This window comes from Chenopodium quinoa, unplaced genomic scaffold (genome assembly GCF_001683475.1).
Source record: "Chenopodium quinoa cultivar QQ74 unplaced genomic scaffold, ASM168347v1, whole genome shotgun sequence".
In the NCBI taxonomy this organism is placed as follows: Eukaryota; Viridiplantae; Streptophyta; class Magnoliopsida; order Caryophyllales; family Amaranthaceae; genus Chenopodium; species Chenopodium quinoa.
Genome location: NW_018742630.1, coordinates 3,062,518 through 3,077,099, shown reverse-complemented (window position 1 = coordinate 3,077,099; position 14,582 = coordinate 3,062,518).

Genomic DNA, 14,582 nt, shown 5'->3' with positions numbered 1-14,582 from the left:
ACGAGCTCTTGTTTCTCTTGCTCGGACTTATCCGAGAGCTCTTGGGTAAGACTCTTCTCCTGGTTCACCAGGCGTTCTTTTACGTTAGCCAAAGATTTCTCCATGGCTTCGTAAGAGTGCATTTTTTGGCGAAGGGGTTTCAGCTCGGCTTTAAGGTTGGTGACGGTCCCCTCCAGCTCGTCAACCTTCTTTTGGGCCGTCTCTAGCTGAGCCCGAACAGCGGCGGTCGCCTGCGCCTGATAATAAAGAAGATCAAGGGTCAGTACTTCATTTTGGGCAATTTGAAACATTGCCTTATCACAGCTGGAGGCGGCCATAGCCTTTGCGGCCTTTACCTCTTTGTTTTTTCCGATCAATCGGCTTGCGAAGGCTGTTGACTCGGAGCAGGGCCTAAGTACAAAGAAAAACAGGCGTCAGTTTCCAATCAAAAGAGTTAACAGGCGTCCTGGAACTCAAAAGCTCAAAAAGGTGCTAAGTATACCTCAGCTAGGACCCCTGAAATTCCATCAAGGTCAAGGGTGCCGGCACCCTTGACCGCCTCCCTGTCAGATGGAGGAACTACTTTAACCATTGACTTGGCTACCTCAACCAAGTCAAGTCCCTGGGGGCCGGCTGCATTAAGCGAAAGGAAAAAACAAGTTAGACCTAATCAAGAAGGAAGCAAGGGTGAGTTTTTACAAGCAAGTGTCCATACATCTAGGCGGCCCCGCCTGGGTTTTTGAAGAAGTGGCCGGCTGCTTCTCAGCCGCCACTGTTTTCCTGGAAGACCCAGGAGAGCTTGCAACAGTCGTCCTCCGGGCCTTGGGGTCCGGCTGTTGCGAGGAAGAAGCCCTTGGAGTGCCAGACTGAAAACAAAAAGAGTTAGTATATGCATAATACAACTAAAAGGAGAAGAGTTTTCAAAGCTTACCAAGGGTGCCTCCTTGCTGGGGGAGTCGGCATACGACTGTTTCATTAGCGAGACCCGCAGCATGGCCGCCGCAGTCTTAGATGCTGTTATTTTACTCATGGCGTCGGCTGAAAGAAATAAACAGCAAAGTTAGTACTCGTCATAGAGCCACTTGAAGCTCGGGACGCAGTTTAGGGGTACTTGCTCTCGTACCCCTGAAGTAGAGTTCACCCTAGTCTCTACTTTGAAGAGTCCTTTGTCTAGGATCTCTTTTTTGGCCTTTGGGGGAACAGGCGGCATGCTGCGGCCGCCTGCGAGAAGAGGCGGATCCCTGTTCCACTTGTTAAAACGTTTGTTCAGCTCCGTGTCTGAACTCTCGATAATAAGGAAGGTGTTCCGCCAATCCTTCCATTTGTTTGCCTTACCTCTCGTCATGAGGTAACCCCTATGGCTTGTTAATTGATACCAGCCGGTACCTCCCGACTTAGGGGTCCGGCTGAGATAGTTCATGTGGGCGAAAGCCTCAAAACTTGGCTCCACCCCGTTCAGTTCGCACCCGGCCACATAGCCGAGTACGTTTACCCAAGAGTTGGGGGCTAACTGCCATAACCCCAGATCATACCCATCTAAAATCCGCTGAACAGCCGGATGTAATGGGAAGCGCAGTCCAGCTTTGATGGCCGCCACATAGCAGCCAAAGCAGCCGTCACCATAGCTGGTACCAGCCGGCCAGACGACAGTATCTTCTGGATCCGGCACAAACAGTAAATACTCCGGGCCCATTTTGTGGTTAGCAATAAAGCTCGCCACGTTGTCTCGCATGGTTGCAATCCGGCCCCGGGGTACCCTGCAGTAGTAGGGGGCGTTTTCCTCTCTGTAAGAGGCGGACGGCTCTGCCCAATTATCCCCCTTCTCAACTGCATGAGAACGTCTCGCCTCTTGTAGGCGGCTATGTTTTTCTTCTGAGCCAGAAGAACTGTGGCCAGAAGAGCTGGATTCGGACTCGTCCCCTGACGAGTCCGAAGAGGACGACTCCTCCCCTCTCCTAGAGGGGCCCGCCTCCTCTCCCTTAGAAGGAGCAGAAGGAAAATTAGACATGTCCACGGTAAGATGGGAAGGGAACACCTTGGTCCCTCTCTCAGAACTGTCAGCTTGACAGTCGCCTCGTTCTACATCTGGCGCCTGGTCAGATGTTTCACTAAGGAGCACCCTTTGGGAGGAGCCGTCTGAGTTTGATATCATAGCAGTCTTTTTTGTTCTGGCCATCACGTTCTGCATAGACACAGATTCAGTCGGACTTTGTATAAAGGGCAAAGATGGGTCCAGAAAAGGGCAGGCGGCACTCCTAGTCCTAGATTCAGCCGTCCCCGGTGACCGGCTGATCACTAACTTAGGGCGTGTCGTGTGCTTCCATGGTGCCATTTCAAAAAATAAAAAGAAAATTAAGAGTAAGAGAACTGAGTTACCTGAACGGGTGACGGTTGATGAAGTCCTGGAAGTTCGGGTCAGTCGGCTTGTCAGAACAGGCGGTAGGCAGAATAAGTCTTAAATGTCAGAGCAAGTTCAGGGGTCCGAATGTTCTCGCAAAAGTTCTCAAATGTGAAAATGACCGAAGTCAGCACTTCCTTTTATAGGCAAAGTGAGAAGGCGAAGGGTCGCTTCCAAATTCAAAATTTGGGCGGGAAAATCTCCCGGCCGTCTGCAAGGTGACACCTGTAACAGGCCGTCGCCTGTCACCGTGCGACACCTGTCACAGGCGACACGTGACCAGTCGCGTGCCACCTGTGAGGGGCAAATGATTAGGGGATTTTTATCCACCAATCACCGTCTGACAAGTGGACCAACCAGGTTCCGCCACGTGTCCTTCACGAAGGCCAACAGGAGCCTGCCACGTGTCAATCACAGATACGTCCTCTACGGACCACTTAAGACACGCCACGTGTCCGCCCATGCCAAATGGGAAAACCGGCCATCAAGGCCCAGTCCAGTCTAGAGGCCCGGTCAGCCCTAGGTTTACCTTAAACCTAGAGAGTTGCACGCTTCCCAAGGCTATAAATACTCGATTAATCCTCATTAATCAGGGAATCGAATAATTAAGAGATCAAGCAGAGAAGAACAGAGTTATTAACAACCGGCTAATCTCGCTAACAACGCAGATTACCAACGCTAAGCACTCTCACCTAGAGAGATCTCATTACTTTAATTTCTGTATTGATTACTCCTTAATCGGGTACTAACTTGACCGTTGGAGGCGGAGCTCTCAGGAGTCTCCGTTATTTTGCAGGTACAGGCGTCCGGTTCCAGTCTCGGAATTGTAACTCTCCCGCAGGACATCAGAAAACCCCGAAACAACTTGGATTGGTGTTGTATTATGGTGTATGTTGCAATGTGTGTTGGTTTTTGATAATGCCAAAAAGGGGAAAAGGTGCAAACTCCAGGAAACTTAATCATTCTATGGTCTCTGTTCGAAGTCTTCACAATTTTCCTACTCTCTATAAGCAGGAATATGTAAATAAAGGGTATTTTTGCTTATTAGTGCTTATTTTCATTCTGTGTTTAGTTTCATTCAATCTTTTTCTTTTTAGTTTAGTTTCAAATTATCTTTGTTTCCTAGTAAATAAGTTTGGTTTGTTTGTAAATAAGTTTGGTTTGTTTGTCATCATCAAAAAGGGGGAATATTATTGACCTTACGATTTTAATGATGACACAACCTAACTTATTTACTTACCAATAAGTGCTTGATTGTTTAAGTGTGTGATCAGATGTTTTGACTAGGAGAATTGAGTTGTCTTGCGAAGATTCCATGAGAAACAAGATAGGACAGGACAAAGTAATCCAAAATAGAACAGTTCCCTCATAGGAACTGTAGCTTAAGAGTTGGAGCCTTAAAAAGAGAAGTTCCTTTTAAGGAACATAAGCTTCGGAGTAAAAGCTTCACCAGAGAAGAGAAGTTCCTCTAAAGGAATAGAAGCCTCGGAGTAGAAACTTCATCAGAGAAACATGTAGACTAAAATATTTTTATGTTTTAGGATTTATGTAAGTATAAGAATTAAGTTTATACTCTAAATTAGATGTGAGGAATTGGTCTAAAATATAAGTTTATGTGTTGTTTAAATTTAGGAAACAGTTGGTTTAAATATTATCGTTTTAATTTATGAAAAAGATTCTATTTTCATTTGATTTTGAAATATCAATTACAAAAATAAAATGTGCTCAAGTTTTCCAAAACTTGTGGACTACTCCGCACATTAAGGAGATCATGCCCTTAATTTTAGGACATGTTCTGGTTAATGGGTTGTGAGTATTGGCGTGAAGGCTAAGTAGCACAAGGCGTTTTTCCAAAGCTAAAACGGTCTATAAATAGCTAGTTATTTCTGTTGGAAAAACTCACCCTTCCTCAAATAGATTTTATCTTTTGTTTTCTTTAACAGAGTTAAGAGTCCTATTCCACACTAGTGAATTAGAGTGTTCTTATGCTCTTATACTAGAGTTAATTCTTTCGAGTTGTATTTTGGGGAATTAGGAAGTTTGAGTGAACTTTTGTTTTAGCTTTGAGTGAAGCTAGGAGAAAGAGAAGAGAAGAGTGACAGGTTGAGTGACTTGTTGCTTGGGGCTTTGAGTTCGATGAGGACCTTGAAGTAAGAGTCTTTAGTTTATAATAGGTCATTGCCCTATTCTAGTAAAGAATCTTTTCCTAAAATCCCTTGTTGTCATGGTTTTTCCTCTGTCATTAGGGCCAAGGAGTTTTCCACGTAAAATCTATCTTGCACTTTAAGTTCCTTAAGTTTAATTGTTTTTATTTCCGCAAAAAGTTTGACAAATCTATCATACTACAATTCAACCCCCCCCCCCCTTCTTGTAGTATTCATTGAAACAAAAGTTTTAAAATATTTTTATTTTGAAAATGTACATAAATTAGACACTAGCATAATAATTTCATGCAAATGGCCCTAGGCCCAAATACAAGCACACCTAGACAAATCAAAATTGATAGTCTAGCTTCAATGTAGACCTTTTTTTTTTTGAAGAAAGGTTAGGCAAATATTATTAAAGGTCAAGTTTCGCTAAAGTAATGACGCTTTGGGGGAACGGACTCATACAAACAAGTTTTGAAACAGTACTAGTATCCCATCAAGCTACTAAATGGGCTACCGAGTTGCCTACCCTTCTCACATGAGAGGAAATAAAAACATTGAACAAACTTGACATTCTCCTAATATCATCAATTCATCATATATCAGGCATATAGGAGAACATCCAGTGAAGTTGTTATCAATCTTCTGGAAGACAATAGATGAGTCTCCTTCAATCTAAATGTGTGAGACACTTAGTCGCATTGCTAGCTGCATACCAAATCGCACCGTAGCAGCTTCAGCCTAATACGTTTACATTTCATTAAGACTTGAAATTTACCTGAACATCTGGAAAAGGATCAGGTGTCTGGTTTGCAATCCTCTTTGAGTCTCCATGCTGAGTAGGAATCTGCAATAGTAAAATAAATATGGAACATAAGGCCTCGTTTGATGATATGAAGTTCATGTTCTTAATTGTAATTCAATTACCTCGATCTCATGTGGATTGTCCCCGACATCTTCTGGGTGACTACATGAGTCCACTGGGGTTATCAAGGGCAAAGAAATGGTTGGCAAGTTCATGTGCTTCAAAATGGCATTGAATTGACTTTGCAATTGTTCTTGCACCTCTTTGCGTATCTCCACCTTAATTAAATCCATTTCCTTGGCATTTATATGGTGGGGCAAATTAACACTAGATCTAGTTCTTCCTGATCTAGTGTATTCTGAACCCATAACCTTTTCCCACCCTAGTTGTTTCCCTCCTGCACCAATGACTCGCCCAGGGTGGTATGGTTTTCCCAAAGCCAAGGTAAAAGGATCGTTCTCTACGCTTGGAGTGAGCTTGCCTTCAACCACTTCCGACGTATGCTCGAGCTGCAACAACACAAAAAGTTTCCAGTTCTAAGTTAGTTGTAGTTTCTACGGTAATATTTAATAATAACTGTGGAATATTACCATAAATGTCAAAGGGTCCTTACTAGTGCATCTGCTACTGGCCTTGTATCCGGGTGCATGACGTACTTCCCGGTGTTCTTGTCGATCACATGCATAGCACACCACCAATCATTTGCACGACTTATTAAATTGGTGACCGTGGAGGGAATCGGTTTATCAGATGACGGTATTTTGGATGCGGGGTATAGACCCTCTTTGATCCACTTTGGTCTACTTTCCGCAAATGTCTTACAACCCATATGATGGTTATACATTTTCTTCTCAGCATTGCTCGTAGCTTGTTGACTTTTTTCCTACACATTACCAAGTGTTAGCATCATAATATGTAGTGAGCAAAATTGTGAAAACAACTGTAATGTATATGAAACTACTTACAAGTGCAGTAGTAGTAGTTGATTTTGCCACAAACTTCTCCCAGTCCTTCATTGTTATTTGCGGATATACATCCCCCGGTTTCTTCTCAGGTTCCTCCTCTCCTGCATTACCCTTCACAGTTTTCTTTGGTTTATGCCTTTGTTTCTTATGGATCCATCTTGTTCTCAACGAACTTTTGAAGTTTTTGAACCTCTCTTGTACAAAACCTTCAAACGATCTTCTCTTTTCTGGATCATCAGGAATAATAAACACACTCTGTAAGAATGGCAAACATACATGTTAGTTAACGACAAAATAAAGAAAAAATAAAAAATAAAAATAACTGCACAGCCACCCTAGGCAGCTGCACAGCAGCCTTGGCAGGCTGCACAACCAGCCTAGGCAAGCTGCACAGCAGCCCTGGTAGGCTGCACAGCCAGCCTAGGCAAGCTACACATCAGCCCTGGAAGGCTGCACAGCTAGGCTAGGCAGCTGCACAGCAACCTAGGCAGGTGCACATTGATATTGGCCTCGTGAATACACATTGATTTTGGTGAATGCACGTTAATTTCGGTGATTGCACGTTAATTTCGGTGAATGCACGTTAATTTCGGTGAATGCACATTGATTTTGGTTAATTTCGGTCAATGCACATTGATTTGGTTTAATTAGTTTGGTTAATTTCGGTGAATGCACATTGATTTTGGTTAAGTTTGGTTAATTTCGATGAATGCACATTGATATTTTTACGAAGTTTTATGAGAAAAACTAAAATACAAAACACTTACCATTGTATCATCCCAAAACAGTTGAAGCAACCCCTTAGGTATCTTTGCTCAGTCAAGTGTGATGGGTATTTTACGAGTCAATATCCCAATGTGTGTGGAATATTTGCTGCGACATTCCCCAGTAGGTTGATCCAACTCGTCAAACTCAAGAATCATGGGCTCCCTGGGTTTCTTAAAGGCTTTTGTTGCACCCCTAACCTTTCTCTTCCCCGGTGCCTTTCCACCACCACTGGTTTTCACTTGGCGTTGCATTTGTCCTTGTGAATCTTGTACAAACTCGGAGACAATATTGTCCATAATAGGGGGGCACAGTCAGCTGTCATCTCATAAGCATCAAGCCTACGCTGCAAGTCATCATGAGCTTGGTCTTCTGGTTCACCCAAATCTTGCTCCTTGTTGACATCATACAACTCGTCACCAGATTAAGAACTACCAATGTCTTCATCATCCATATCCTCTTCGAGGTGAAGATATTCATCACCTCCTATTTTATTCAGACACCTACCACCACAAGAAAAACGCAAACAATTAGTCATTAGTAACATGTTTACAGGTTGAAAATGCTTAAAATTAATTGATTTCATACTAATGCAAGGTTATAGGAGCGAAATAAGTTCAAAATGGCAAAAAAGAGCTACTAACTTTCCCAACTTCTTTGTTTTCATTCCTAGTTCACATATAATCCTTCTAATAACTCATATTTGGTATACACAACATATTTACAAGTTGAAAATTCTTAAAACATTGTACCTCATTCGAGTATTCCCTCATTGTGGTCTAATCGAATATAATTTGTATCCTTGTCTGCATCATTTGCTACATCAAGTGTAGGGGCGGTGAAAGGGGGAGAGTCATCAAACGCATCATATTCGTCCTCATCTTCAACATCTCTAACCCCTAAAATTCTTCTTTTGCTAGCAAGGACGATGGACCATCTTGGATCGGCTGGGTCGATTACATAGAACAATTGCTTAGCTTAAGATGCAAGGATGAATGGTTCCAAACTATCCCGCAAGTGGCCAAGGTCTACAAGAGTGAAGTCATCATGTTTGACGTTGCGCCTAATATTATCGACCCATTTACACTTAAATAGGCCTACCTTGAACTCACGGTAATCTAGTTCCCATATTTCCTGAATTCGTCCGTAGTAGGATAATTGTGCGTCAACCGGTGTTGTATCCTTTGCACTTGCAAACTCTCTTGATGATGCCACAAGAGTGACACCACTATTTTGAGTCGATGATGCTTTATTATCACGATGCTCAGTCCAGAATGTATACCCATTTATGGCATATCCCTCAAAAGAATAAACATCTTCCTTTGGACCATAAGCTAGCCACTTTATAGTATCAGAGACACTCTCATCCAATTGACGCATAACTCGATCATGGAACCACATCACAAACATCTTATTATGCAATTGCATTAGTGCCCTTTCCGCTTTTGATGGAAATTCCGCACGCAAACTATACATGTGCTCTTCTAAATATGGGTGAACCTCCGCAACCGATGAAGCACAAATAGGTGAGCTGCAAGAACTGATCATGAGTAGGTGAAATCCGTTTCTGCCCGAGTGTGCCATGACCATCAAGTCTCCCTTCATGTCGGGAAGTGGGAAACCCAATTGGTTCAGCAACAGCAACATACTCCGCCACGAAATTACCAATCTCCTCCGCCACAATCCCTTGAATCATACTACCTTCTGGATGGGCAGGATTCCTGACTTTATGTTTCAATGTGCCCATGTGTCTTTCAAAAGGGTAGCACCACCTCATAAAGACTGGACCGCACATCTTAATCTCACGAACCAAATGAAGAACCAAATGCACCATTGTGTCAAAAAAAAGACGGTTGGAAATACATCTCAAATTTGCACAAAGTTACAACTACATTCTCCTGGAGAGCATCAAGTGTAAAAGGATCTAGCACTTTGCTGCATATGGTATTGAAAAACGAACAAACGCTTGTAATAGCTTCTCTCACGTGCTTCGGTAGAATACCACGAATTGCAATCGGTAAGAATACTTGCATCATCATGTGACAATCATGTGATTTCATACTAGTCAACTTCATTTCCCCATTTAAAGAAACGAATCTTTTCATGTTTGACGAGAAACCAGATGGAACCTTAATGTCATACAAACAAGCACAAAACTTTCGTTTTTCTTCCTTTGACAATGTGTAGCAAGCTGGAGGTAAATAAACCTTTTCATTCTTGCCTTTTCCAGCATCTTTGTTATTTGATACACTGGTGCCCTTTCCTTTGCGCTCCCCCTTACGTCTTTTGCCACCATCTTTGCTTACATTTTCCATTACCTTGGCCTTCCCTACCTTTGGCTGGACCCACAATTCTAGACGAACCCCCCATGCTTCCAAATCTAATCGCGCGCTCTTTCCATCCTTTGTTTTACCATGAATACCCATAATTGTCCAAACAACTGCATCACAAACATTCTTCTCTATATGCATCACATCGAGACAATGTCTAACATCATGTTCTTTCCAATACTCAAGCTTCCAAAAGATCGATTCCTTTTTAAAGAGAGCATGTGGGTCTAAAGGTTTCGATGTTTTACCAAAAACAGTTGTTATACCCTTCACTCGACTATACACCTCATGTCCACTCAATGGCTTAGGCGCAGCCCCCTCTTCTACTTTCCCATTGAAGGCCTTTATCTGCCTACGATATGGGTGATCGCGCCTAAGCAATCTTCGGGTCTTCACGTACACATCTTTGTCGTAGTGTTCAAGGTACACGTTTGGTGTGTCATCGATAAAAATAGGACATGCTTTATGCCCTTTGTTCTTGTACCCAGACAGGTTTCCATATGCGAGAAAATCATTAATGGTCCACATAAGGGCTGCACACAAGAGGAACATCTCGTTCTTATGGGCATCAAAAACAGAAACTCCTTCGTCCCACATCTTTCTCAAATTATCAACAACGGGCTCTAGGTAAACATCTATGTCATTTCCAGGTTGCCTTGGACCCGTTATCAATAGTGACAGCATTACATATTTTCGTTTCATGCACAACCACGGAGGCAAGTTGTAGATCACTAAAAGTACCGGCCATGTGCTATGTTGGGTACTAAGAGTGCCAAATGGATTCATATCGTCGGTGCACAACCCCGGCCTTAAATTTCTGACTTCATCACCAAATGCCCTAAAATTCATATCGATGTTCTTCCAATCCGGAGAGTCAGCCGGATGCTTCAGCAAATCGTTTTTCTTTCTTCCTCTGCATGCCACCTCAAGTTCTTAGCATCTTTTGGTATTGAAAATAGACTCTTGAACCTTGGAATGATGGGAAGATACCATAACACCTTGGCAGGAGGTCCCTTCATACCAGCATTGCAGCTCTTTCGCTTGTAACGCGACTTATCACAACATGGACACTCCTCCAACTCTTCATATTCATTTCGATAAAGAACACAATAATTAGGACATGCATGTATCTTCTTATACTCCAAACCAAATGGACACATGAGTTTCTTTGCATAATAGTAGGACTTAGGAAGTTCATTCCCATCAGGCAACATGTCACATAACATAGTCAACAAAGAAGTAAAACTAGTGTCACTCCAGTTATACTTTGACTTAATGTTAAAAAGTGTTAGCACGGGTGAGAGTTTGGTGTATTCTTTGGACCCAGGATACAAAGGCTTTTTGGCAGCCTCTGATAATGACTCAAATACATCACATCGGTCACCAAATTCACCTTCAACATTATGCATCATCTCATCCAAGTGATCACCACCACCGTCCTCGATCTCATCCCCCTCATCATCCCCATCTCCACCATCATCAATACCATATTCATCTTTCGCCCGAATCTCGGCACTTTTATTGTGCGCATCATTCCCAACAACATTCTCCCTATACAATCCCTTTTCACCGTGCCAAACCCACACGTGATATTGAGGCCTAAACCCATGACATACCACATGATCCCTTATTGTATCAACGTTGTCGACCATTGTCACGTTATTACAATTGACACAAGGACAATAAAGGTCATTCATACCCGTTCTGCTCTGATATTGTGAAGCACTCTCGCAAAACTCTTGGACCCCATTAAAGAATTCCAACGTATCACGTTTACCATACATCCAACCGCAATCCATCAAGGTTTTAAATTGCCTTTCCAGATACCAACACGTTATGAATAATGTATAAATGCAACATATAATCAAAGTACATAGTATGTATTAATATCATTCATGCATATAGTGTACAAAATGAATGCTCCCAAAAGATCCTTATCACTCCAACCTAACCCATCCTTGAACGTCTAATCTCACTAGTGAATGTATGCCAACTTTCCAATTTTAAGGAAAATCCGGCAGCATTTCGCCCTAGTTCTCCTAGTACACAACGTAGATAATTACTTACCTACATATGCACCCAGAGAACATGGTGACAAAATGCTAAGCTGAGATATTCCTTAAAATCGAAAAAGTGACATACATTCACTACCTAAGTGAGATTACACGTCCAAGAACAGTCCCAACTGGGGACTATTCAAGACTTCCTCCTAATGAGAAAAGACTCAAACGGGTATCTAGGCAAATGATGATGCAAGCATTCAATAATTTGCATTTCTTTAAAATTTAACAAAACACAAGTTCATTCATTCATATAATGCTAATTGGACTACCTACAAGCAAACTAACCTTACATACAATCCATTCATTAATTCATCACTTTTTAGCTACTCAAATTCAAACAACATATAACATTATACAATTAAGATAACAATCAACATTTTGTATACAAATAATTAACATATAATATAATTAACTAAAATTGAAACCCTAAAATTTGGGAAATTGTTGAGAAAGAATAGATAAGGTAGAAAGATTAAGCATGAACTAACCCTAAAAGAAGTAATGCGGGGTGAGAGGGAGAGTAGTGGTGGTGGTGTCGTGTGAAGGTGAGAGGGGCAGCAGAGGGTCGCACCAATGGAGCAACGGCCACGGAGTACAAGAAACCAGGGCAGCAACAGCCGTGTCACAGCAGCAACGACCACGGAGGCAGCCTAAGGTGGAGGCGGCGACGGTGCTGCCTTAGTGTGTGGCGTCGTCCTAACGGTGGTCGACGCAAGTACAGCAACGACAATGGTGGGTTTGCAGTGGCTCAATGTGGGTTGTTACTGGTAGTTGTGGTGGGGTTAAGTGACGGTGGTTATGGTGGTTATGGTGGAGTGAAGGTGTGTGAGAGTGAAAGAGGAAGCAATGAATTGAAGAAGGAGTGAATTGAAAAAGGAGGGAATAATGAAATTGTGAAATTGTCGAGGGAAGCCACATAAAGCCCGTTTTTTTTTTAAAAAAAGGAGGCGGTTTGAACCGCTTCCAATTAGTTTTTGGAAGTGGTTCAAACCAAACCGCTTCCAAATCCCTCTTCTTAATTTTTTTTATGGCGGGTTTTTGTATGGAATTGGAAGAGGATTTCATTAACCGCTTCCAATTAGTTGCTTCCCATTACCTATTTTCTACTAGGGATCTCGGTCGGTCTTTTGGAAAGTAATGGAAAAGCAAAGTATTGAAGATCCCATTGGAATACTAGACCAGAGTTCAACCTGGATGGATGGCATTCGGGCCTATCTGCTAGATGGCACTTTGCCAGATACATATCCAGAAATGGCTGCAATGAAAAAACGTGCGGCCAACTTTGAAATTCATAATGGAGAGCTTTTCAAGAAAGGTTTTCTGCAACCTCTTTTAAAATGCATCACCTTAGAAAGGGAGCAAGAGATTTTGAAGGATCTGGACTCGAGCTTTTGTGCCTCCCATATAGGCGGCAGGTCTCTAGCAAGAAGGGCTAGACGGCAAGGCTACTTCTGGCCCACTCTTGAAGCTTACGCCATGGGAATGGTGAAGAAGTGTGATAAGTGTCAAAGATTCGGCAAACTCATACACCGTCCGGCCACTAATCTGACGGCCATTCACAGCCCGGTACCATTCGCCAAATGGGGCATGGACATTCTGGGTCCGTATGCACCTACGCCAAGCAGACGGCGGTATATTCTAGTCGTCGTTGACTACTTCACCATGTGGGTAAAGGCAGAGGCATTCAAAGGCATTAAGACCAAGGATGTCATCTCTTTCATCTGGAAGAATATCTTCACCCGGTTTGGGGTACCTATGTCTATGGTCTTTGACAATGGCCTTCAGTTTGATACGCCTACCCTAAAAAATTGGCTCGGAGACCAAGGGATCTCCCACTGTTTTGTGTTAGTCGGCCGTCCCCAAGCAAACGACTAGGTTAAAGCCTTCAACCAGCTAATCTAAGCCAACATTAAAAAAAATTGAAAGAGCAGGCGGTCTATGGGCGGATGAGTTGCGTCATGTCCTTTGGGCCAACAGAACATCATCAAAAGGGGAAACCGGTGAAACCCCATTTCTCATGGCATACGGCGCAGAAGCCGTCTAGCCCATTGAACACTATGAGTCGACTCTTCGAGTCATGCTGTATGACGAAGAGGCTAACTGGGAGGTCATGTGGCTAGCATTGGACTCACTACCGCAGCGCAGGGGCAATGCTGCCTTCCGTCATGAGATTTACCGTCTAAGAATGACAAGAGCCTACAACAAAAGGGTACACAAGCGGCCCTTGAAAGTAGGGGACTTTGTGTTACGAAAAATGGAGGCAACCGGTAGGGCGAATGAGCAAGGGAAGTTGACTCCTAGTTGGGAAGGCCCCTACCGGATCCATGAAGAAGTGTGAGGCGGCATCTACCGCCTGGAAACTCCAGACAGCAGGCAGCTAGCTAGAACTTGGAATGTAGACAATCTAAAGATGTACTACTTCTAAGACTTGTAAATTTTTTGTAAATAAGAAGCCCATCAATGAAAAATTGCTTTTTATTTGTTTATTTATTACTTTAAATGGTCGTTTGGTTCGCATAGGGGAATCGGAATGGAATGTAGAAAGGGAATGCAGGAGAAAGGAAAGGAATTCCCCTAATCTGGGTAAGTTGTTTGGTTGTGCCAAGGAAACGGAATAAACTGTTCATTGATTCCCTTTGCTGCTGTTTGGTTCAAACTAGGGAATCAAACCAGGAAAAATTTCTCTCTATTTTTTCATATAATAACCTGTTTTTATATAATAAACATAAAAATAAGAAAATAAAATATGGTCCTATAATATGGAATAATAGACCTGTAAAATGAAAAAAAGTGATATGCTATTTTTATATTTTCCATAGTTACCTGTAACATAAAAAATATATTTCCATATTTTCCTGTAATATTCCAATATAGACCTGTTTCATATCATATTTTTTGAAAAAATACCAAAATATTGTTCACAGACCATGACAATTTTAATCATACCAAAATACTGTTCCGAAACAACAACAAAAGTTTTAAACATACCAAAGTTCATAACACCTAATTCAACACAAACGAGTTAACCACGATAAAAGTTTTAAGCATCATTTTTTTCCCTAATAAGACTCTTAACATAAATACTTTTCAAAGCGTCTGGACACTTTGAAAATATCATAAGCTTGTGTGG